We start from the raw sequence: 24,370 nt of genomic DNA on the forward strand, positions 1-24,370 counted from the left end.
GTGATTAGAAAAAAACAATTACCAAGGGAAATGGTCATGTGTAGCTTTTTTATTTTGTGGTAATTAATGGTAAACTACTGCTATTTAGTGGATGTTTTTTAAACTTTCACAGCCAATTGCAAGATTTTCCCAAGCACTTTACAGTCAAGGTGACCAACTTGACAATCACCAACCTACCACCTTGACTAGGTCCTCTTAAAAGGGAAACCTGTTGTATTACAAATGTAATTTCTGAAGTTGCTTTACAAAAATAGTGTAAAATCCATTTTATCCTGGGAAAAAAAATCTGAAAGACCTTATATTTAAATGTGTTTTAATTGTTCTTCAGTAAATGTGCATTCTTTTGTCAAACACACTTAGTAATTGAGGTTAAATTTGATGTTCAGGGCTTTATTTTTTTAATATGATTCAATATTATCTAAATAATGGGTGCGAGAAAAGTATTAATTTTCAGTCGAAATGGCATTAAAAAAGGTCTTAAAAGTCTTGAATTTAGATTTATCAATCCAGGGGGGACCCTGCATAGGCGGAGTTTAACTTGTTGGGCCAGGGGGCCCAACAAGTTGATGACCCTAAAACGCAGTGTCAGCAATAAAATTAACTTACAAGAATATTTATAAAAGTAAGTTTAAAATGTGCATTGCCCCCTCCACCGCACCCCATCATTCTTGAGGTGAATTCAAAATCAGGCTGCTTAGGACAGCTATACTTTTCGCATTGTCATAAATTGAATATGGTACGCCCGCCGGTGTCGTGCCAATGTAGTTACCCCAGTCAAAAATTGTATCCCCTGGGCAGAGCCATATGGAGGTAGATTTGTATCTTCATAATTCGATTAAAAAAATGTGTTGGAATGCAAAAATGAATTTGAATCTTTTTTTTAAAAATGCATTTGAAAGCCAATTTTCTTTAATTTTTTTTAAAAAAAATATTTATATATATATTATTTAATAAGTTGCTTCAAACAAAAAATATTTCAAACGAAAAAACCACTTCAAGAAAAATTGCAATCATAGAAAAAACATTTTTGAACGCGAAAAAATATTTGGGACTCAAATATTTGCATTTGAACACTAAATTTTAAAAATTTTCTTTGATTTTAGCAATCCTTTTTGTGTTTAGGCCATATCATGGGTAGGGCATTTGTGTCTAAATCATTCAATCCCCCAAAAAGTTGCTTCAATCAAAAAAATATTTTCAGACAAAGAAAATAATTTGAAAAATAAAATTGCCCTCCCCTATTTTTACTTTTATTATTTTTTTAAATAATATGCAACGCAAATGACCGTCTAAGGTGCTAGTCACATGATCTGTTGGAAAAATAATTTTGACCCATTATAATTTTTTTTTTTTGGTTCATGTATTTTTTGTTGTTTGCTTTATTGCTTTACAACTTTTATATATATGTAGGAAAGTCAATTACATGCATTGACACTTTTCGGCCACCGGGGGGGGGGGGGGGGCTGGCCCCCCTGGGCCCCCCTTGAACTCCGCTTATGGTTGAATTCAAAATGTACCATAAGGTAGGGTGACCAAACATTCTCTTTTGCCCGGACAAGTCCACTTTTCACGTCCTCTCCGTAGCGTCCGGCCGGGTTTTACAAATTCATGAAATGATTTTTTTTTTTTTGTTGTTTGTTTATCAGATAAAGGATAATGGATCATGCTCTTTACATGACCACTTGAATAATCTGGTGACTCCAGGAATCGAGTTATGATCGGTTTATTAGTGTGCACAACCAAACAAAAAAACACTCCAAAACGCTGTGTTGGAAATGATGTGACTTGCAAATTCATTGCACAATGAAAATTAAATAGAATGTTACGAGACATACCGGTAGTGGTTTTATGCAACGACTATGTTGATACCGAAAATTTTCCATTAGTAAGAAGCCGTAGTCATTTTCGAGAGGTTCAGAGGCCAAGAGCGACATCTACTGGTGAAACTAATTAGAAGAAAGAAAAAAAAATCTTAAAGCTATGTAGATTTCCCCTTTCATATTCATTGTTTCCACATTATGTCCAGAATGTTTATATAGTGCCCTATCAGTCCATGTCTATAAAGGTATAATATTAAAGTTTTCATGTATCTGTGTTTTAAATATGGTCCTGCATAATACTATAATTAATTTAGAAAATGTTTGTACCATGGTTCAAAACAATATTTCACGTATAATCCCTGAATGTTTTGTCTTGTATTGGTGGATGGGGGGGGGGGGGGGGGGGCACCACAAAGCATTTATGCCTAGGGCACCAAAATAGCTAGCGCCGGCCCTGATCACACACGCATATAGGACAATTTTGAAATTTGGCCAAATTGGGGGTCTCAGAGCGGAACTTCATGTCACCTGAGTGTTTTCCGCCATATGCATTTATAGGATTAAGAGAAAACCCTGACATAACCCTTTTAAATACACTTATTAGTATCATATATACACAAAAAATATATACTGTATGTTAATAATTGGGGGTGGGTGGACAGTACCTTGCGTTTATTTACTTTACACCATCAGTTTTGGTCCACATTAACAGCAATAAATGGGGGATCGGTAAATATAAAAGGATTTGACACGATATCCAAATTTGATTGGAATTAATGCTTTTTCGTTTTCATGAACTCGAGAAAGGATTCTTCCAGGATCAGTTCTACGATGTCCTAATTGTTATTTCTTATCTTTGTAAAACTAGCTCTTTTCCTCCTTTTTATTCAACATCTGAATAGAAATGACTTATTCCATTCAATTGCCATTTAATTCAAAATAAACCACTACAAGCAAAAATGCTCACAGAAAGCTTTATAAAAAATCCAAGCACCTGTTGAGAAGAGATCACAGTCTGGACCAAAGCGGCAGGCTAACATTGGCGCATCAGCAGGGGGTTGCGTTCAAAAATAGTCCCCGCTCTTTATCCAAAAAAGTGTCAAGACGGTACTCAACCAGAGCAAAACATAAGAGAGCTCCCTCCTCATCTCACACGCGCGACTTAGAATCAGTAAATGCTAAATTATAAAACGGAATGTAGAATATTCTTGCAATTATCGGCTCACGTAGAAATCCCATTATTTACAATGACAAAATTTGCTGTCTTTTAGTACAAGGGGAATCAGAAAATATTTTCCCTTTTTGTTTTTTGAAAAAATATTTTAAAAATAAAATATTAACTCCTGTTCCTTTTTCATTTGAAATATAAAGAAGTAAATACATAAAAAAAGAGAATGCCGTAATTTTCGGACAATAAGGCACACCTGACTTGACCCACCAAATTTGACACAAAAACGGCATTTGTTCATAGATAAACTATAAACTAGGGCTGTCAAAATTATCGCGTTAACGGGCGGTAATTAATTTTTTAAAATTAACCATGTTAAAATATTTGACGCATTTAACGCACATGCCCTGCTCAAACAGATTAAAATGACAGCACAGTGTCATGTCTAGAGCTGTCCCGACTAGTCGACATTGTCGACGTCATCGATGACGTAAATCCGTCGACGAGCACAACATGCCGTCGATGGTTAATGAAGGGTTAAAAAAATATATGCGTGGAAAGTTCAGAATGTCGGGCGCTTGGTATGCAAGCGGGGAAATCGGCACAAAGCCAGAAAAGCGCACCAGAGAGTCCAAAACATTGACTTATTTTTAAAGAAAGAAAGGAGGGTACACTATAGTGCCCTGTCTCTTCAATGCCAAGCTTGGCTGCACGTCGGCCGTGAATGATAACGACAGGAGATTGTAAGTCCATCTAACTAACTAAGGACATGTTTATTGAAGTTGCTAAGCCTGTCGCGATATGCAATGATTCCATTTATCGCATGGTAAATAAAAATGAGGGCGGTCATTTTCACGGCTGCGTTTTATCGCGGCGCGCGCGTGCATGCGTACATTTGTGCGTGCGTGCTGATGGCATATGAAACTCCAGTTCTTTTCTGTCATCAACACGCTGTAGAATTAAAGTTCAGACATACAAAATAAGAAAACACATCTATATTAAACACTATATACGTTAGCATTGCTACATTGAAGTGAATGGGAAAAAAGACGACTTACTTTAGCCGGCTATAAAACAGGCAGCCTTGTCCAAAACTTGAAGTTAAAAGGTGACACTTCAAACATGAAAAATCGCTGGTTAACAGCATTTGCAAAAGGACAAAAAATCTATTACTGACACCACATGCAATGACAAAAAGTGATTTTTTTGTGGACTGTAAAGCATAAATTAGCGGTTTAGCGAGCGTACTTCCGGTGAACATTTCAAAATAAAAGCATGTCATGTTCGTCATATAAATAACGATTTCTGGAGTTAATCCCACATACTTCAGATTCTACACTAAGAATACCTTTAAAATGACACCCTTTATGAAAAATCTGGCAATGAATAATTATTATAATAGTATTATATATTGTACTACAGTATACTATAATATTAATGCTAGGTATTTTTTTAAGAATTGTTTTGAATCATGTTGAAAACGTGAAGTCAGTGTTCTGAATCTGTTTACATTCCATTCTTTTGCACAAGTTAATTCTATCAGCATTTGAACTCATTGTTTGTGATTTATTATTATTTATCTGTTTATTTGTACTTTAATAAAGAATTCAAGTGTTCCAAAATGTTTTTAAGAATTGATAAGCGTCAACAACAATTTCATTCCTAAATTAGTAAAAAAAAATGTTTTTGTGAATTGATAAGCGTCTCAAAAATTTCATTGCTAAATTAGTTAAAAAAAAAATAATAATAATAATTTTAAAAAATTAAAAGATTAGTCGACTAATCGTAAAAATAGTCGGCTGATTAATCGGGAGAAAATTAGTCGTTTGGGACAGCCCTAGTCATGTCCACTTGTTACTTGTGTTTTTTGGGGTTTTGTCCCCCTCTGCTGGCGCTAGGGTGCGACTGATTTTATGGGTTTCAGCACCATGAGAATTGTGTAATTATTGACATCAACAGTGGCGAGCTACTAGTTTATTTTTTGGTTGAAAATTTTACAAATTTTATTAAAACAAAAACATTAAGAGGGGTTTTAATATAACATTTCTATAACCTTGCCTCAACTTCCCATTCATTTTCTAGTTGATTTTTTGTTGTTGTTCATTTGGAATCCTCTACCTTGTGCAAGTATTTGAGTCGATTTATTACTTTTGCTACCTTGTTGGCTCTCTGTCTCCCACTTTGATTTACCATCGGGTTTGTTCTCGTGATCTAGTGGTCACAGACCCTTTTTGTTATCCCTCTTTTTCACAATTGCGTGTTCTGTCTGTATTCAATAAACCATTTGAACGCCTCTCTTGTTGTGTGCTTTAGAGTCCAACCCTTTTTCCCGCATTCGCGGACCGTTACATGAAGTCAACCATGTCTCGAAATGGTTAATTGACTACAAAACAGATGACTGCCACCGTAGCTAACGCTTACCACTTAAAACTGCTATGCTTCAAAGAAAATCAACTACTGTATCTGGAAAAACCCGTAAGTAGTAGTAACAACAGATATAAACAAAAGGAAGGCTTTCACCTAAACAAGGGCGTTGACAACGGTGCTGGATAGAGCATGAGTCAAATCTCCCATCCAGTCAGCGATAAAAAATGTTCATAGTAATGACACTTATATTGTATTGCATTGTAAAATATGATATTAGCAAGCATTCATTCACAGAGGTCCACCCCTGGACTGGTTATCAGCCAATTGCAGGGCAATTCAGACAGTGGCATTGCGAGGGTCGCTTTGGGCTCGAAGAAAGATATCACCGGGGCCTTCACTCTACACACGCACAAAATTTTGGTTTCTGAACACATGAAAGCACAATAAATAAGTTAAAAAATGCATAGGGCCTGATCAAAAGAAATATAAATTTGGCAAACAATATGTATAAAACATTTTAATAGTACAGGTAGCCCCTGGGTTGCGAATGAGTTCCGTTCCTACGCTGGCGACGTAACCCGGATTTCCATGTAAGTCGGAGTTAACCATTTGAGTACCCGAAAATAACTATCCAAAAGTCCAAAAGTTTTGTATTTTATTTAATGACGGACGATACACTGCCCACTAGTGGTAGCATTGGGTCTGGCTAGACTGACGCCTTATGACTGAGGAGCAGACTCTCGTTTGACATGGATAAAGGTTGGTCTGGTTTGGCCCACATAAAGCTGTAAGTTGTTTCAGCTAATATATAAAACACTTCAGTTGCCACATTTACATGGAGCCAAATATTCCAATTACAATCGGAATATTTGTTCAAACTGAATAAATGTGTTCCATATAAACACCTCTTCGGAATGAACAGGCCCAAACCGAATGGAATTTCATTCCGATTCACAGGGGTGGGATATTCCTTTTCCCAAACCGATTAGAAGTAAAATTATATCATGTCAACAGGGAAGCGGAATGGTGTCTGGTTGCGTTCTTTCTGCGCATGCTCCGTACTGACGTGGTGACGTCACTTGGTGACGTAAGTAACGTCACTTGCAACATGGCTTCCGAGCACAGCGCACCTAATTGGGAGTCCGGCGGAAAGATTGTATTTAATTCAAACTTTAAAAGAATTGAATATAATTGCTCGCTTAGACGGGCGTAAAACGAGGAACAGTGAACTATTTAAAAAAGTTCACGAGAGGTTACACGAAGCCGGAATAGACCGGAGCGTTGACCAGATTAGAAACCGGTGGAAAACCGGCTACTACAAGGCAAAAGAGCAAAACAGCAGAAGCGGATACGACCCAACAAACACAACAAGTGGGTTAAAGTTAAAACAGCAGCACTCCGACGATCGATCTCCATGTTTTGCAACGTGACGCTTTGTTTTGATTAATCTGCGCATGTCAGACGGCAGTTGTCAAACGTCCTTGCGGAATAAAGGCAGTCACATGTAAACGCTGGATCGGAATAGATGAAGTGACATGTAAACAGCTGATCTGAAATTTCCATTCGGAATGATTTGAATCGGTATGAATAAAAGTCAGCATGTAAACGTGGCTAGTGACTTGAAGTTCTGCTCTGAGACCCCCAATTTAGCCAACTTCAAAATTGTCCGGTATGCATGTGTGATACATCATTGCAAAGCTTAAAATCTAAATTTTCTATATGCGCCCGGTTCATCTCCAGCTCTTGCTCTGACTCAATTAGAGACTGCTTTTGATTGTTTATTAATATCTCTTCACAATCACAGATTAGTTTGAAATGCTGAAAAAACTAAATACATGGTTTTCTCCACATCCACCATTACTGACAATGAGGCAGTTTACATGGCGACTCTGCAACACAAAGACGCAATGACTGAGTTGCGGACTCGCCTCGCGTGCATATGGTGCCGGCGAAAACGAAAAATTCTGAATCCTGCCTCCAAAGTGAAAGAATCCGATTGAGGGGGGCTTCCTCGGCATGCATATCAAAGGCTCCTGCCGCGCGAGACCGAGCTGTTAACGTCAGCACTCGTACACGTCACATTGGGCGTGCGCCGCGCTGCTACTAAATATTAAAAACAGCAAATATGGCAGAATGTTAGCTTTAATTTACTGTTTTAATAATATTTTTAAATTAAATATGTTGAACGTTTCAATTTTTGTGCCTTTTTGAACAAAAGAAAAATGACATCGCTTCGAATGGGCGGGCATATTTTTTCCAGGGCTGAGGGAGCTTGGTGGGGTCAAAGTGCATCATTATCTGTTGCCCGGTAAATCTGCACTGCCCCCTAGGGCTTGGCATGAATACTACATCGTTTTCATGCGGAATTGCGACATCGTTCGAATGGAAACGAAACCACGTAAATGCACATTTGGAAATTTTTCGTCTTCTTGGAGACCCCATGGGGCCGTTTTCATGGTGACTCTCCAAGAAGACGAAAAATTTCAAATGTGCGTTTACATGGTTTCGTTTCCATTCGAACAATGTCGCAATTCCGCATGAAAACGATGTAGTATTCATGCCAAGCCCTAGGGGGCAGTGCAGATTTACAAGGCAACAGCGAATGATGCACTTTGACCCCACGGGGCTCCTCAGCCCGGAAGAAAACATGCCCGCCCATTCGAAGCAATGGCATTTTCCTTTTGCTCCAAAAGGCACAAAAATGGAAACATTCAACATATTTAAATTTAAAAATATTATTAAAACAGTAAATTAAAGCCGACGTTCCGCCATTTGCAATTTTTAATGTTAAATAGCACCGCTGCGCACGCCCAATGTGACGTGTACGAGTGCTGACGTCCCTTATAAAATTTTGCTCCCAAAGCTTTTGTGGCGCTGAAAAAGCCCTCTTTTACATTCAATTGGACTGTCAATGTTATCCAAAGGTGCTAACTAAACTAGATACATCATAAACATACATGTGCAACACGAAAATGGCGTAAAGTAATACTTAACGACACGGCGAAGTCATTAACAGTGAGAGCACGGGGTGCAGTTGCTGTGTGCAGCTAACATGGTAAGATGTGTTTGAGAACTTTTGTACATGTCTTTACATGATCAAACTTAAGTAAATATTCCTTTCTTTAAAGAAAGTTTGTAGTGTTTACTTTGGAATCGCTGCATTCGCGGCCATTTTTAACGTTACGCGCATGCGCAAAACCGCAAGGTAGTAATTTTTGATGGGTTGGAAAATTTGTCAGAACACCGGCGCGGCAGTAGCCTTTGATATGCATGCGAAGCAAGCTCCCCTCAATCCCCCGCAATCGAATTCTTCCACTTTCGAGGCAGGATTTAGAATTTTTCGTCTTCGCCGACACCATATGCACGCAAGGCAATTCCGCTACTCAGTCATTGCGTCTTTGTGTCGCCATGTAAACTGCCCCAATGACTTACCCGGAATCAAATCCCTAAAAGGTACTCAAATTACTCTCACTGATTCATACAAATACTTAGGAATTTGGATTGACAGTAACTTATCATTCAAAACTCATATTCATCACCTAATCCGTAAATTTAAATTCAAACTTAGCTTCTTGTATAGAATCAAAGGCTGTCTGTCAACTTCTAACCGAAAAACCATTGTATTATCTTCTTTTGTTTCTGTTCTTGATTATGGGGACATCTTGTACTGTTATGCAGCTCCATCAACTCTTCAACAGTGAAACCCGGTTTGTCACAGTGTACTACGTTTCATCACCAATGACAATTTCTGCACTCATCATTGTACCCTGTATCAAAACGTTGGTTGGTCCTCACTACAGTCAAGAAGAAATATCCACATCATGTTATTCACCTATAAGGCTTTATTGTGCAAACTTCCTAACTACCTCACATCTCTCCTGTCATTCAATTTCAGTAACTACAAAACACGATCATCCAACTACTTAACCCTAAACATCCCACTCACACGCACTATTGTTGGCAGAACTGGCTTTAGCTTCTATGCTCCTCTTAAATGGAACGAATTGCAATCTACTCTTAAACTACAGTCAATCATTCATCTTGGTGATCTTAAATCTCTTTTGTCTGATGTTTTTACTGATTACTGTAACTGTTTCCGTTAGTGTATTTTGTGTTGTTTGATATTTGTGAATGTTTTTTGTGCTCAGGCCTCTCTTGTAAAAGTAAAAGCCTCTCTTGTAATCTCAATGAGACTGCCTGATAAAATAAAGATTAAATTAAAAAAAATAAAATAAATGTCTCATCTTAATTAACGCAATTGTCCATTAATAATTTCTTAGGTTTGACCATCTTGTGACAAACACGGAGCGTCATGTGAGTTGAACAATGCAACAGAGAACATGTTGTTTTGACAAAGCTATCTATGGCATCAGATCACCAGTTAATGTTCCCAATTAAGCAAATGAGACTGTAATGCGTTGTGAATTATCATTTCCAGCACGTTTTACCCTCAATCGTATGCAATGGAAATGTAGTCATTAAAGGTGTTAACTAAAGATGTCCCGATTGATCGGGTCCGATCACGTCATTTTCAAAGTATCGGAATCGGCAAAAAAATATCGGACATGCCTTTTTTTAATATATATATACTTTTTAATTAAATCGTTTTCTAATTGTATTTAACGTTACAGACATAATATGTTACACTCATCCAGAGTCTTTAGTTTAGGTTTAAGGTAGGGTTATCAAATTTATCCCGTTAAGGGCAGTAATTAATTAATTAATTTATTTATTTATCACGTTACAATATTTAACGCAATTAACGCATCCACTGCACGACCCACTCACGAATTGTCGCGTTCAATCTGTTATGGCGCCGTTTTACCTATATATAGAGCTAAAAGGCAGCGTAAAATGAGTAAAGGGAATTTTGGCAGCCTTTGGAGCCTTTTTTTAATTGGCTAAAGCCTTACAATCCCACTCCCTATGATTAGTAATATCGTGGGAAGCAATGTGGGGAAGACAGAGAGTCGTTGATCTTTTTCTTAACACCCTATGTTTGTTATTTCCCAACGCAGAGAAGATATATCAATTGGTACCACTACGCACAGTCATGGTTGCACTTCCCATCATGCATTTGGGCATGGCTACAATATTATTTACTGAAAGCTCAACAAATACACTAGATGGCAATATTTAGTCACAATATACAAAGTCACATTTATCCTTTAAGAATTACAAGTCTTTCTATCCGTGGATCCCTCACACAGAAAGAATGTTAATAATGTAAATGCCATCATGAGGATTTATTGTCATAATAAACAAATACAGTACTTATGTACTGTATGTTGAATGTATATATTCGTCCGAGTTTTATTCATTTTTTTCTTAATGCATTGCCAAAATGTATGTGATCAGGAAAAATTATCGGGAATGATTGGAATTGAATCCGGAGCAAAAAAAAAAAAAGCAATCGGATCGGGAAATATTGGGATCGGCAGATACTCAAACTAAAACGATCGGGATCGGATCGGGAGCAAAAAAACATGATCGGAACAACCCTAGTGTTAACATTAGAATGTGTCTAGTAACTAAATAAATGAGTAGTATAGTACAGAAGTGAAACAATTGACTATATTGTTGTTGTAAAGCACTTTGTGGACTTTTCCGTTTTTTTTTGTTAAGGCCTATAAAAATTGATTTGAATTCATTTTAACCCATTTTAAATGAGTTATGCAATATTCACTGTTGCCACTAAAGGGCAGTAAATCCACCCAAATCAATAAAACTGAATGCAAACACTTTCAAAACAAACCAATACAACGCCACTCGAATTAAACGAATACTTGAAGTAGCAAAATTTTGATTCAAAGTTTTTTTTCTAATCGAATTACTCGAGTTAACAGATTAATTTTTGCAGCACTATAATCAGGTTGAAGTAAATAGTCTTCATTGCTACTTCCAACATGCTGAAAAAAATTCCAAGATATATTGTGAAGGAAATTGAAAGAAGTGACATTTATTCGTTTAATCGTTTAAATATAGTCCCGATTAATCTATTATGAAAATAATTGCTAGTTGCAGCCCAGGCACGGCTTAATATTAATTGCTTAAAGGGTTACCACTAGGCATGTGCCGGTTTGAGATTCTGACGGTATGATAACCTCACGGTATCACGGTATTGCAATTACAGCTCTAAAATGAGTTACAAAAAAAAAAACTTTTTTACTTTTTTATGTATTTTTATTTTTCAAAACATATTAGCTAATTGGAATATAGGTGTAAAGTTAAATGAATAAAACAAAAATGAACTATTCCAAATAAAATTAAATTGGCATGCTAATTAGCCACGTTATCTGCCTCGTTAACAAGCTTACGTTACAGTATGTTTTACCACTGCTAGACACACTACACATGCTGGAGTTAACTCTCGTAGCTTGTGGAAAACAGTCATGACAACGTTTACTATCTTATAATTTTGAATAAATTAGGGCTGTCAAACGATTAAAATTTTTAATCGAGTTAATCACAGCCTAAAAATGAATTAATCGTAATTAATCACAATTCAAACCATCTATAAAATATGCCATATTTTTCTGTAAATTATTGTTGGAATGGAAAGATAAGACACTAGACGGATATATACATTCAACATACTGTACATAAGTACTGTATTTGTTTATTATAACAATAAATCAACAAGATGGCATTAACATTAACATTCTGTTAAAGCGATCCATGGATAGAAAGACTTGTAGTTATTAAAAGATAAATGTTAGTACAAGTCATAGAAATTTTATATTAAAACCCCTCTCAATGTTTTCGTTTTGATAAAATTTGTAAAATTTTCAATCAAAAAATAAACCACTAGCTCGCCATTGTTGATGTCAATAATTACATTACATTATGGTGATTAAAACCATAAACTCAGTCGCACCCAAGCGCCAGCAGAGGGAGACAAAAAACACAAGTAACAAGTGGACATGACAGTGTTCTGTCATTTTAATCTGTTTGAGCGGGGCATGTGCGTTAATTGCGTCAAATATTTTCGCGTGATTGATTTAAAAAATTAATTACCGCCCGTTAACGCAATAATTTTGACAGCCCTAGTATAAATGCCAAATCATATTGGAGATATTGCCTTCTCTGGTAGCCACCCCCAACAAACATGATTTACCTAAGCTGCGGCTGTCCTTAATTTTCCTGCACCCGAAGTATTCCCATACCAGCGATTTTGTTTTCTTCGACGGGTAGAAAAGTTCAGGTGTTTCACGTCCTCCAGCCAACGTTCAGCACAGCTGCCTTACTGACACTGAGCAACAACTTGTGGGGGAGGGATGAGCCTTGCATTTTTGGGACATAAAAATAGCTAATACTGTAGGGCAGAGGTGTCCAAACTTTTTGCAAAGGGGGCCAGATTTAGTGTGGTAAAAATGTGGGGGGCCGACCTTGGCTGACATCCTTTACATAGAAAAATATATTTAAACAAATTTTAGCAAGCCATTATGTGTGTCACATTTGCTTTATTCTCTTTTTTAATTAATAATTTCAACAATCTCGCAACTAGCTTTTGTGGCGTTCTCTTTTGACTCTCGTGCTTTTGCGAAATACTGCTGCTGTAAAATTAAACTAGCTTCAAGTTGCTTCAATTTCTCGCTACGTATCTTCCCTGTAATCCTGTCGTACATGTCAGTGTGTCTTGTTTGGTCATATCGCCTCACATTGAACTCTTTAAAAACCTCGACTGTCTCTTTGCAAATGAGGGAGACACAGTTGTTGCTTATTTTAGTGAAGAAGTAGTCTAATTTCCACCTATTCTTGAAGCGTCGACCATCGCAGTCAACGTTCTTTTTTTTGTTGATTGTCGCCATTTTAGAAAATTGTGAGTAAAAGGTCACACGGGGTAATGTTGCTTAGAGTGCTGCTGCCTTTTAGTGGGTAAATGAGGAGCAGCATTTAATGTGTAAGCTATTTCATATGCTGGTAGCAGTACTGCTGACCAATTAAGTCTATGTGTGGGCCAGACGTTATTGATTTTATGAGAGAGGCTGGGGGCCGGATGAAATTTGACCACGGGCCGCATTTGGCCCCCGGGCCGGACTTTGGACATGGCTGCCGTAGGCATATAATACCTTCAAACCGGTAACCGGCACATGCCTATTTACCACTACTGCAACATTGAGGCTGAAATCTATTGTATTTTTCATTTGGAGTTAGCATTTAGTTTAGTTCGTTTAGTGAGGAAATTGCACTTGCAAGAAATTTCAAACATAGTCTGTCAAAGTCATTAGCAGTCATTTATTGTCATCACTATCTGATTGTGTTTTATAGTGAGAGACTCATAGACATCAACAAAAAGCATAAGCCTTTAAGTCAAGACACAATGACAAGTTTCAGTTGGTTTTTTTTGCGTACGTTTCTTTCTCTTTAAAACAGGTATACGTGATACTCAAAAGGTATCCAAGTACTGTGTGCTGTGCTTCCAGATTCCCATACCTGTTGATTTAATCCCCTCTGTATATTCTGAGCCTTGCCCAGCCAGCCAGCCAGCCAGCCAGCCAGCCAGGCCCATCTGCCAATGAGATTTATGATGCTGTTTAGTTGCCCAGTCATCTCAGCTGACTTCCTCCCTAATAAAGGCGTAGCAGTGTTACTCTGAGCGCCTTCCTGGTATATGAATAACCAAGTGACATGAATAACTAGAACGCCACTCACTCAGCCAAGGCCAAGCTTTTGATAAAAGTCAAATAAATGGCTTTGCCATTGGTTCATCCGCACGCTATTTCCTGGTTCATGGAAAATGGGATAATACATTCCGAGTCAAACCTTGAAATAAAACACCTGTATTAAAACAACAAAGTAGAATCTGACGAGCAATGCATCGAGCTGTAGTTTGTTTGCACGCAGCAGCAGTCCATCGACAGTATTTGTTGAACAGAAAGCAAAAATGACAAGAAAATCTATTATAACCGAAGAGTAATGCAGCCATCACGTGGTGTCGAAATTATGGTAAATACCACTAGCTGAGTCGAAAATTGCATTTAAACGTCCTTTCACGTCGAAAGTTTTTTAATTATGATACCCAAGTTTCAGAGAAAATGGCAGACTGCGAACAAGAAGTTGCGAACGGTAAGAAACTGATTTTTTTTTTTTTTAACCTGTCCTGTTCAGCTGTTTGACACTGAGAATGGAAGTCTAAGTGTCTGGTTGGTCTGAACAGTTCTAATTAGAGATGTCCCGATCGATCGGGTTGCCGATCGATCGGGACATCTCTAATTAAAACTGTCGATCACGTCATTTTCAAAGTATCGGTATCGGCAATAAAATATCGGACATGCCTTTTTTAAAAATATATATACATTTTTTTAATTAAATAGTTTTCTTATTGTATTTAACATTACAGACATAATATGTTACACTCATCTAGAGTCTTTAGTTTAGGCTTAAGGTAGGGATATCAAATTTATCCCGTTATCGGCGGTAATTAATTTTTAAAAATTTTTATTTATCACATTAAAATATTTAACGCAATTAACGCATGCACTGCATGACCCACTCACGCATTGTCACGTTCAATCTGTAATGGCGCCGTTTTACCTATATATAGAGCTAAAAGGCAGCGTAAAATGAGTAGAGTGAATTTTGGCAGCCTTTAGTGCCTTTTTTTAATTGCCTAAAGCCTTACAATCCCTCTCCCTACGATTAGAAATATCGTGGGAAGCAATGTGGGGAAGACAGGTAGTCGTTGATCTTTTTCTTAACACTCTATGTTATTTCCCAACGCAGAGAAGATATATCAATTGGTACCACGACGCACAGTCATGGTTGCACTTCCCATCATGCATTTGGGCATGGCTACAGTATCATTTACTGAAAGCTCAACAAATACACTAGATGGCAATATTTAGTCACCATATTAAAAGTCACATTTATCCTGTAAGAATTACAAGTCTTTCTATCCGTGGGTCCCTCTCACAGAAAGAATGTTAATAATGTAAATGCCATCATGAGGATTTATTGTCATAATAAACAAATACAGTACTTATGTACTGTATGATGAATGTATATATTCGTCCGAGTTTTATTCATTTTTTTCTTAATGCATTGCCAAAATGTATATGATCGGGAAAAATTATTGGGAATGATTGGAATGGAATCGGGAGCAACAAAAAAAAAGCAATCGGATCGGGAAATATCGGGATCGGCAGATAAACTATCAAACTAAAACGATCGGGATCAGATCGGGAGCAAAAAAACATGATCGGAACAACCCTAGTTTTAATGGTTTACATTGAGATTATGACGTACTCCCATTGTGATCATTCCACAAACCTCATTTATTATGACAAAGCAGTGAACAGGAAGGGGTTATGGGGGAACAGAAGAAAAGAAAAGAAAAGAAAAACACAAGAAAAGAAAGAAAAACACAAACAACAACAAGAAATACATTGAACGCCTACACTAACTATGTGTTGGTGCTATCGTCAGCTAGATGCATTTCCGGTTGACACCATGTGGGGGGCCTGTTGACCAGGGGAAGAAGGGTAGGGGGGTGGGGGAGTCTATAGGATAAGTGATTGGGAGTGATGAGTGTACATAAATCAGCTCTGTGATCTAGAAACCAGTAATCATGTGAATCCCTTGTGAGTGTAAGCCCATCGGCAACCGACCCTACGCCGCCCCATCGCCAATCCCAACCCAGCCTGCCCAGGGAGAGAGGCGGGGGGTGGGGTCAGCGCAGCCCTTCCGGCCAAGCAAAGGAGCCATCGTCACCCCACCGGGATCCAGGGTGGTCCCCCAGGCCACCCGTGCCCCCATCAGCCGGCCTTCAGGGATGGGAAGAGGGGACGGGACGCACTACTAACCCTACGCCCACCTCCACCCCTGTACTTCCACGTGGCCCACAAGCCGCCGCCCTCCAACCTCCACTGGACGTCACGGGACTCCCAACGGCCCACCAAGCCCAGGACAGGGCAGAGTCCCCCGCCGGAGCAAGCGACATCCAGCTGACACACCGGCGTCCAGCCGGCAACCAGCAATGGAGCGCAGGGCGGATACCCAGGCAGAGTAGAGAGGGGAAGGCGGAAGCAGGAGAACGTCAAGGAGCCGCCGCGGGGCAACACAAGATCGGAGCCCCGACCTCCCCCCACTCCCGCGGCCGGCAGCCCAGACAGAGGGGAGGGCACGCCCCGGGAGCCACGCCATAGAGAAAAAGTGGGGGACCTACCACCCTATTACTGTGGCTGCCAGCCATTACCCAGCACCGTGATGGGATTGTGTGGGGAGGGTAGTGCAATGTATGCATTAAAATAGGAGAGCTTGGCTTGGGGCAGTGGGACTGCTGCGTGGAATTTCTACCCAGCCGCCCGTCCCACCGCCCTTTGTTGTTGTCTTAAAAAAGGTGCGGGAATGGCTGGGCCTGTCGTGAGGAGGTAACCGTGATGTCACCCCCACCCCCCAACAGGTCCCATCCCACAACCTTGGTGTGTGATGCATTAAAATCAAGCGGTAGCTGGGCCGGGACTATATGGCTATATACAGTAACTCCCCCCGGAGGAATGAATGAGTATGTAAGTGCCAGGGTGAAAGATATTTACAGTGCAAAGTGAAAAGTGTGTGAATTAAGAGGCAGGCTCCTTTAGGCGTGGCCCCATCCACCACAAAAAAAAGTTTTTAAAGTAGTTTTTTGAGACAAGCAAATAACGTGATGTACTCATTTATAAAGTTTTTCAAACCAAGTGTTTTATAAAGTGTTGTTACAAAAACTTGTATATCATACAGTGGGGCAAATACGTATTTAGTCAACCACCAATTGTGCAAGTTCTCCTACTTCAAAAGATTAGAGAGGCCTGTAATTTTCAACATGGGTAAACCTCAACAATAAGAGACAGAATGTGGGGAAAAAAATCTGAAAATCACATTGTTTGATTTTTAAAGAATTTATTTCCAAATCAGAGTGGAAAATAAGTATTTGGTCACCTACAAGCAAGCAAGATTTCTGGCTGTCAACTCATTATCGGTATAAAAGACACCTGTCCACAACCTCAGTCAGTCACATTCCAGACTCCACTATGGCCAAGACCAAAGAGCTATCGAAGGACACCAGAGACAAAATTGTAGACCTTCACCAGGCTGGGAAAAATGAATCTGCAATTGGTAAAACGCTTGGTGTAAAGAAATCAACTGTGGAAGCAATTATTAGAAAATGGAAGACATACAAGACCACTGATAATCTCCCTCGATCTGGGGCTCCATGCAAGAGTTCACCCCGTGGCGTCAAAATGATAACAAGAACGGGGAGCAAAAATCCCAGAACCACACGGGGGGCCTAGTGAATGACCTACAGAGAGCTGGGACCACAGTACAAAAGGCTACTATCAGTAACACAGTGCGCCGCCAGGGACTCAAATCTTGCACTGTCAGACATGTCCCCCTGCTGAAGAAAGTACACGTCCAGGCCCGTCTGCGGTTCGCTAGAAAGCATTTGGATGATGTAGAAGAGGACTGGAAGAATGTGTTATGGTCAGATGAAACAAAAATAGAACTTTTTGGTAGAAACACAGGTTCTCGTGTTTGGATGAGAAGGAATACTGAATTGCATCCGAAGAACACCATACCCACTGTGAAGCATGGGGGTGGAAACATCATGCTTTGGGGCTGTTTTTCTGCAAAGAGACCAGGACGACTGATCTGTGTAAAGGAAAGAATGAATGGGGGCATGTATCGAGAGATTTTGAGTGAAAAACTCCTTCCATCAGCAACGGCATTGAAGATGAGACGTGGCTGGGTCTTTCAACATGACAATGATCCCAAACACACAGGCAGGGCAACACAGGAGTGGCTTCGTAAGAAGCATTTCAAGGTCCTGGAGTGGCCTAGCCAGTCTCCAGATCTCAACCCCGTAGAAAATCTGTGGAGGGAGTTGAAAGTCCGTGTTGCCCAACGACAGCCCAAAAACATCACTGCTCTCGAGGAGATCTGCATGGAGGAATGGGCCAAAATACCAGCAACAGTGTGTGACAAGCCTGTGAAGAGTTACAGAAAACATTTGGCCTCCGTTATTGCCAACAAAGGGTACATAACAAAGTATTGAGATGAACTTTTGGTATTGACCAAATACTTATTTTCCACGATGATTTGCAAATAAATTCTTTAAAAATCAAACAATGTTATTTTCTATTTTTTTGTTCCACATTCTGTCTTTTATGGTTGAGGTTTACCCATGTTGACAATTACAGGCCTCGCTAATATTTTCAAGTGGGAGAACTTGCACAATTAGTGGTTGACTAAATACATATTTGCCCCACTGTATATATGCACAAAAACAATGATTTGTACATGTATACATTCATATATCTGAACATTTTTAAATAAAATATTGTATTTATTTCTTTTTTTAATTGAAAAAAATCTGCAAAGGACTGAGGGTGTGAAGTTTGAAGCACGATATAGCAAGGGATCACTGCATGCAGTTGTGGACTTAACATACAGTGGTATGAAAAAGTATCTGAACCTTATGGAATTTTGTCCAATTTTGCGAATTTTGTTTTGAAGATTTTGTCTACCGTTTGTCCGTCTGTCAATCATTGCAGTAGTTAACTTTCCGTGCAATTTCCAAGTTCAGACTTCATTCATGAATTACAAATGGTCTCCAAGCAAGCACAACAAACTGAGAGGCTCATTTATTTAGCCTCAAATTAATGAGAGCACTGCAAAGCGATCACTCAGCGTAAATGAGGCGGAAATAGTTCAGATAAGTTTTTTCCTAACAGCGCCAAGACACTTTTTTTAAAAACCTCAAATATATTTTATTTAGCAGTTTTAGGCAGTGGCGCCACCAGAGGGTGGCCACGGCCACCCCTATAAATTGGTTGGCCACCCCACTGCCCACCCCGCTTGCCAGTATATTGTTAGATTGTTGTAGCATCAGTTATTCATTTCGTCCTAAATGAATGCATTTATTTTGTTTTGTTAAATGTAGGGCTGTCAAATTTTATCGCGTTTACGGGTGGTAATTAATTTTTTAAAATTAATCACGTGAAAATATTTATCGCCATTAGCGCATTCGCAGTACGACTCATTCACGCATTGCCGCAAAAGGGCTACAATGGCGCCGTTTTACTTTTATACAGACATAAGAGGCAGTGTCAAGTGAGTGGAGTAGATACAAGCATTCATTTGGGCCGTGCTTTTAATTGGCCAAAGCTTTGTCATCCCTCCCACAGCAACTTTAAATATTGCGGGAAGCGACGTGGGGAAGAATGGCAGGAGTTGCGCAGGGAAGATATAGCATTTGCAGCCACCACACACAGTCATGGTTGCACCACTTCCCATCATGCGTTTGGGCAGAACAGTTAAGTCGCTACAGTATCATTTACTGAAAGCTCAACAAATACACTAGATGGCAATATTTAGTCACAATATACAAAGTCACATTTATCCTTTAAGAATTACAAGTCTTTCTATCCGTGGATCCCTTTCACAGAAAGAATGTTAATAATGTTAATGCCATCTTGTGGATTTATTGTTATAATAAACAAATACAGTACTTATGTACAGTATGTTGAATGTATATATCCGTCTTGTCTTTTCTTTCCATTCCAACAATAATTTACAGAAAAATATGGTATATTTTAGTTTGAATTGCGATTAATTACGATTAATTAATTTTTAAGCTGTGATTAACTCGATTAAAAATTTTAATCATTTGACAGCTCTAGTTAAATGTACTCCTTATGCCTAATATATACATAACACAATAAAACAGAATTATTGTGGAACTCAAAATGTGGACTGGACAGTTATGGACTATGCACATTAAATCATTAGTAACATTAAATATTACACAATACACCAAAGTATATCAGTAGCCATGTCCTTAAGTCTTTCTGATAGTTTTCCCCTGACCTTTTTACTGCAATAATATAATGAAAACCTGAAATTATGGCTTTTAGTTTTGGCCACCCCAAGAATTTAAGTGGCCCCATCTGGCCACCCATATGAAAAATTTCTGGAGGCGCCACTGGTTTTAGGTTTATTTAGCAACATGTTTCATTGTATTAAAATGCATGCATTTTAAACACATTTGCTGCCATTGACGGCTATAGATGTCCAATCCATTTGAATGGACATCGTACAACCGCTGCCTGCCAGTTCATATGCGATTAGGGATGTGCCGGTATGAGATTTTGACAGTATGATAACCACTAGGGTTGTTCCGATCATGTTTTTTTGCTCCCGATCCGATCCCGATCGTTTTAGCTTGAGTATCTGCCGATCCCGATATTTCCCGCTCCAATTGCTTTTTTTTGCTCCCGATTCAATTCCAATCATTCCCGATAATTTTTCCCGATCATATCCATTTTGGCGATGCATTAAGAACAATATGAATAAAACTCGGACGAATATATACATTCAACATACAGTACATAAGTGCTGTATTTCTTTATTATGACAATAAATCCTCAAGATGGCATTTACATTATTAACATTCTTTCTGTGGGAGGGATCCACGGATAGAAAGACTTGTGACTTTGTATATTGTTACTAAATATTGCCATCTAGTGTATTTGTTGAGCTTTCAGTAAATAATACTGCAGCCACTCAACCCAAATGCATGATGGGAAGTGGAACCATGACTGTGCGTATTGCTACCAGATGATATATCTTCTCTGCGTTGGCAAATAACATAAGGTGTTAAGAAAAAGATCAATTGCTACCTTGCTTCCCCACATTGCTTCCCATGATATTTCTAATCCTAGGGAGAGGGACTATAAGGCTTTAGCCCAGACATGTCCAAAGTCCGGCTCGGGGGCCAAATGTGGCCCGTGGTCAAATTTCATCCGGCCCCCAGCCTCTGACATAAAATCAATATCGTCTGGCCTGCACACAGACTTAATAAATTGGTCAGCAGTACTGCTACCAGCATATGAGATAGCTTACACACTAAATGCTGCTCCACATTTACCCACTAAAAAGCAACATTACTCTAAGCAACATTACCCCGTGTGACCTTTTACTCCCAATTTTCTAAAATGGCGACAATCAACAAAAAAAGAAAGTTGACTGCGACGGCCAACGCTTCAACGAAAGGTGGAAATTGGACTATTTCTTCACTAAAATACACAACAATCGTGTCTTCCTCATTTGTAAAGAGACAGTTGCTGTTTTTAAAGAGTTCAATGTATGGCGATTTTACCAAACAAGACATGATTACATGTACGACAAGATTACAGGGAAGATACGTAGCAAGAAATTGAAGCAACGTGAAGCTAGTTTAGTGTTACAGCAGCAGTGTTTCGCAAGAGCCCGAGAGTCGAAAGCTTAGCCACAAAGGCTCGCTGCGAGATTGTTGAAATCATTCATTAAAAAATAAAAAAATAAAGCAAATGTGACACACATAATGGCTCGCTAAAATTTGCTTAAATATATATTGTTCAACATAAAGGACGTCAGCCAAGGTCGGCCCCCACATGTTTACCCCTTTGCAAAAAGTTTGGACACCCCTGCTTTAGCCTATTAAAAAAAGGCTCCAAAGGCTGCCAAAATTCACTCTACTCATTTTACGCTGCCTTTTATCTCTCTATATAGGCAAAACGGCGCCATTACAGATTGAGCGCGACAATGCGTGAGTGGGTCATGCAACGCATGCATTAATTGCGTTAAATATTTTAACATGATACATTTTCAAAAAAATTCATTACCGCCGTAATCGGGATAAATTTGATAACCCTACCTTAAGCCTAAACTAAAGACTCTGGATGAGTGTAACATATTATGTCTGTAACGTTAAATACAATTAGAAAACAATTTAATTAACATATATATATATTAAAAAAAGGAAAGGCCGATATTTTTTTGCCAATTCCGATACTTTGAAAATGACGTGATCGGACCCGATCCGATCGATCGGGACATCTCTAATAACCACAATTGATGGTTGACTAAATACTCATTTGCCCCACTGTATATATCTATCACTTTTCACTGAGAATGTGAAGGCAGCATCAGGACTAAAACTCCATCTGACTAACTGTCAGCTAAAGGGGCGCTGATATTTGTTCCTCCGCTCAAGCTTGAATGTCAATCTAAAGGCACGTCCAATAGCAATGAAAGATTGACTGGCAGACTTTTTTTTTTTTTTTTTTTTTAAGATTGTGCAAAATTGACTTTTTTCGCCTCCAAATATGGACACCATCGACGGACACGACCAGTCAATCACATCCAGGCAACAAATGAGTCCTAAATGTTTCCTTTGTACAACTTCTTCTTTTCAATGAAAGCATTACACAGAGGACACAAACTGCTTTCAAAGTCCATCCGTCACACTCGATACAGCTGTCAATATTCACTCTTGTTATCGCACGGAGGGAACTTCTTTTTAACCCTTTGCTAACCTAAGACCAACTAATTAGCACACGGGGTCATTCCTTTAAATATGGACTAACACATCAACTACCAATCAGATAATTGTGCAAGCGTTTGTTCACCTATTTGATTGGAACATGGAGCGTGTATTTGTATTTTTGGCACCTTGTTATGGATCGCTAGTATACACGTGCAGTCTGTCTGGTCAACCTCTTAAATGACACGAAATGCAGTCTTGTGAGATTAGAATTTCAGTTAAGTTGACAATGATTACTCATGTCTTGTGAATTGCATATCAATGTAATGATTGTGTACTATGTGTACATACAATGAGCAGGAATTACCTCCTCGGAGAATTAAAGCACATACGACAGGAGAAAAAAAGTCTTAAATAGCATTATTATGTGAATTCAATTCAATTCAATTTTATTTGTATAGCCCTGGATCACAACAACGTTGTCTCAAAGGGCTTTGCAGAGGCAATATGATCAGAATCAGAAACAGCAAATGAAGCAACAAAGATGAATAAACAAATTCAAGTCCTGGCTATCCCATATCCTTAGACCCTCCATGTCTAATGTGAATTAGAATCATATTTTGAGACGATTCGACTATATACAACAATTTAGCAAAGCGCAGATGACGAGAAATTAGTCTTTTAATCTGCCGGTTAGCCAGCCTAGGATTATAGGGCTCTAGCGTCCCCATCAGGTGGATGACGTCAGCGGGAGACCGGGCTCATCGGTTTTACTATTCAGCCCATTGAGGGGGAATTATTCAGAACGAGGAAAACGCGACAAAGAGAGCCGCAAAATGTCATTGTTTCAGTCTCTCTACTCCAGTACTTCTCAAATAGTGGGGCGCGCCCCCGCAGGGTGGCGCAGAGCGATGCCAGGGGTGGCGCATGTGAGCTCTGGGAACATGTTTTTTTTTTTTTCCCGTACTAGAATAAAGTGTACTTGCACATCAACCCAGTGGGTGGCAGTGGCGCTCTCATTTTCAGAGTGCGTGCAGTATTTTTGAACTACCGTAATTTGCGCACTATAAGGCGCACCTGACTATACGCCGCCACCCACCAAATGTGACACAAAAACGGCATTTGTTCATAGATAAGCCGCACTGCACTATAAGCCGTAGCTGTCCTCACTGTATTATGGGATATTTAGACCAAAAGATATCAACTGGTAGCACTTTATTTGACAATCGGCATCATACGACTGTCATAAGACCAAATGAACCACCATTAAGCTTTGAATCAATTGGCTGCAAAGCTTCATTGCTTCAATAAGCTTCATTTGGCCACTACTGCTCCCTTGGGGGAGACATTCAACCTCTGCTGTCAACCCGGTTGCTGTCCAACATGCCTCTTAGCATGTATTGCAGTGCTCCAGATGAAAATAACAATCAAAATTCATGTTATGTGCTAATTATTTATAACTGTTACCGTTCCAGTTGTTTCATTTATTCCTAGTTATGCTATTTGGTGACACACTATTTGACAGTGGTGCCATAAAACTGTCATTACACAATCATAATCATGACATGTCACGAACATTAGTGAATGTTTATAACAGATGTCATTCGTGTTATCCGGCAAATGATCTCACTTTTGAATGGATGCAAAAGATCCGAGCTGGATATAAATGGCGTTATTAACATGTTGAATGACACTTGACACATGTTATAAGCATTGATTAATGCCCATGAT

The 24,370-nt window shown here is 39.0% G+C and overlaps 1 protein-coding gene across 2 annotated transcripts in view; it reads right to left on the reverse strand.

Annotated features, from left to right (window-relative positions):
- npas2 (neuronal PAS domain protein 2) overlaps positions 1-24,370 on the reverse strand; it is a 120,428-nt gene that overhangs the window by 69,710 nt on the left and 26,348 nt on the right. The window lies entirely within an intron of this gene.

The sequence above is a fragment of the Corythoichthys intestinalis genome, chromosome 18, assembly GCF_030265065.1.
Source record: "Corythoichthys intestinalis isolate RoL2023-P3 chromosome 18, ASM3026506v1, whole genome shotgun sequence".
Lineage (NCBI taxonomy): Eukaryota > Metazoa > Chordata > Actinopteri > Syngnathiformes > Syngnathidae > Corythoichthys > Corythoichthys intestinalis.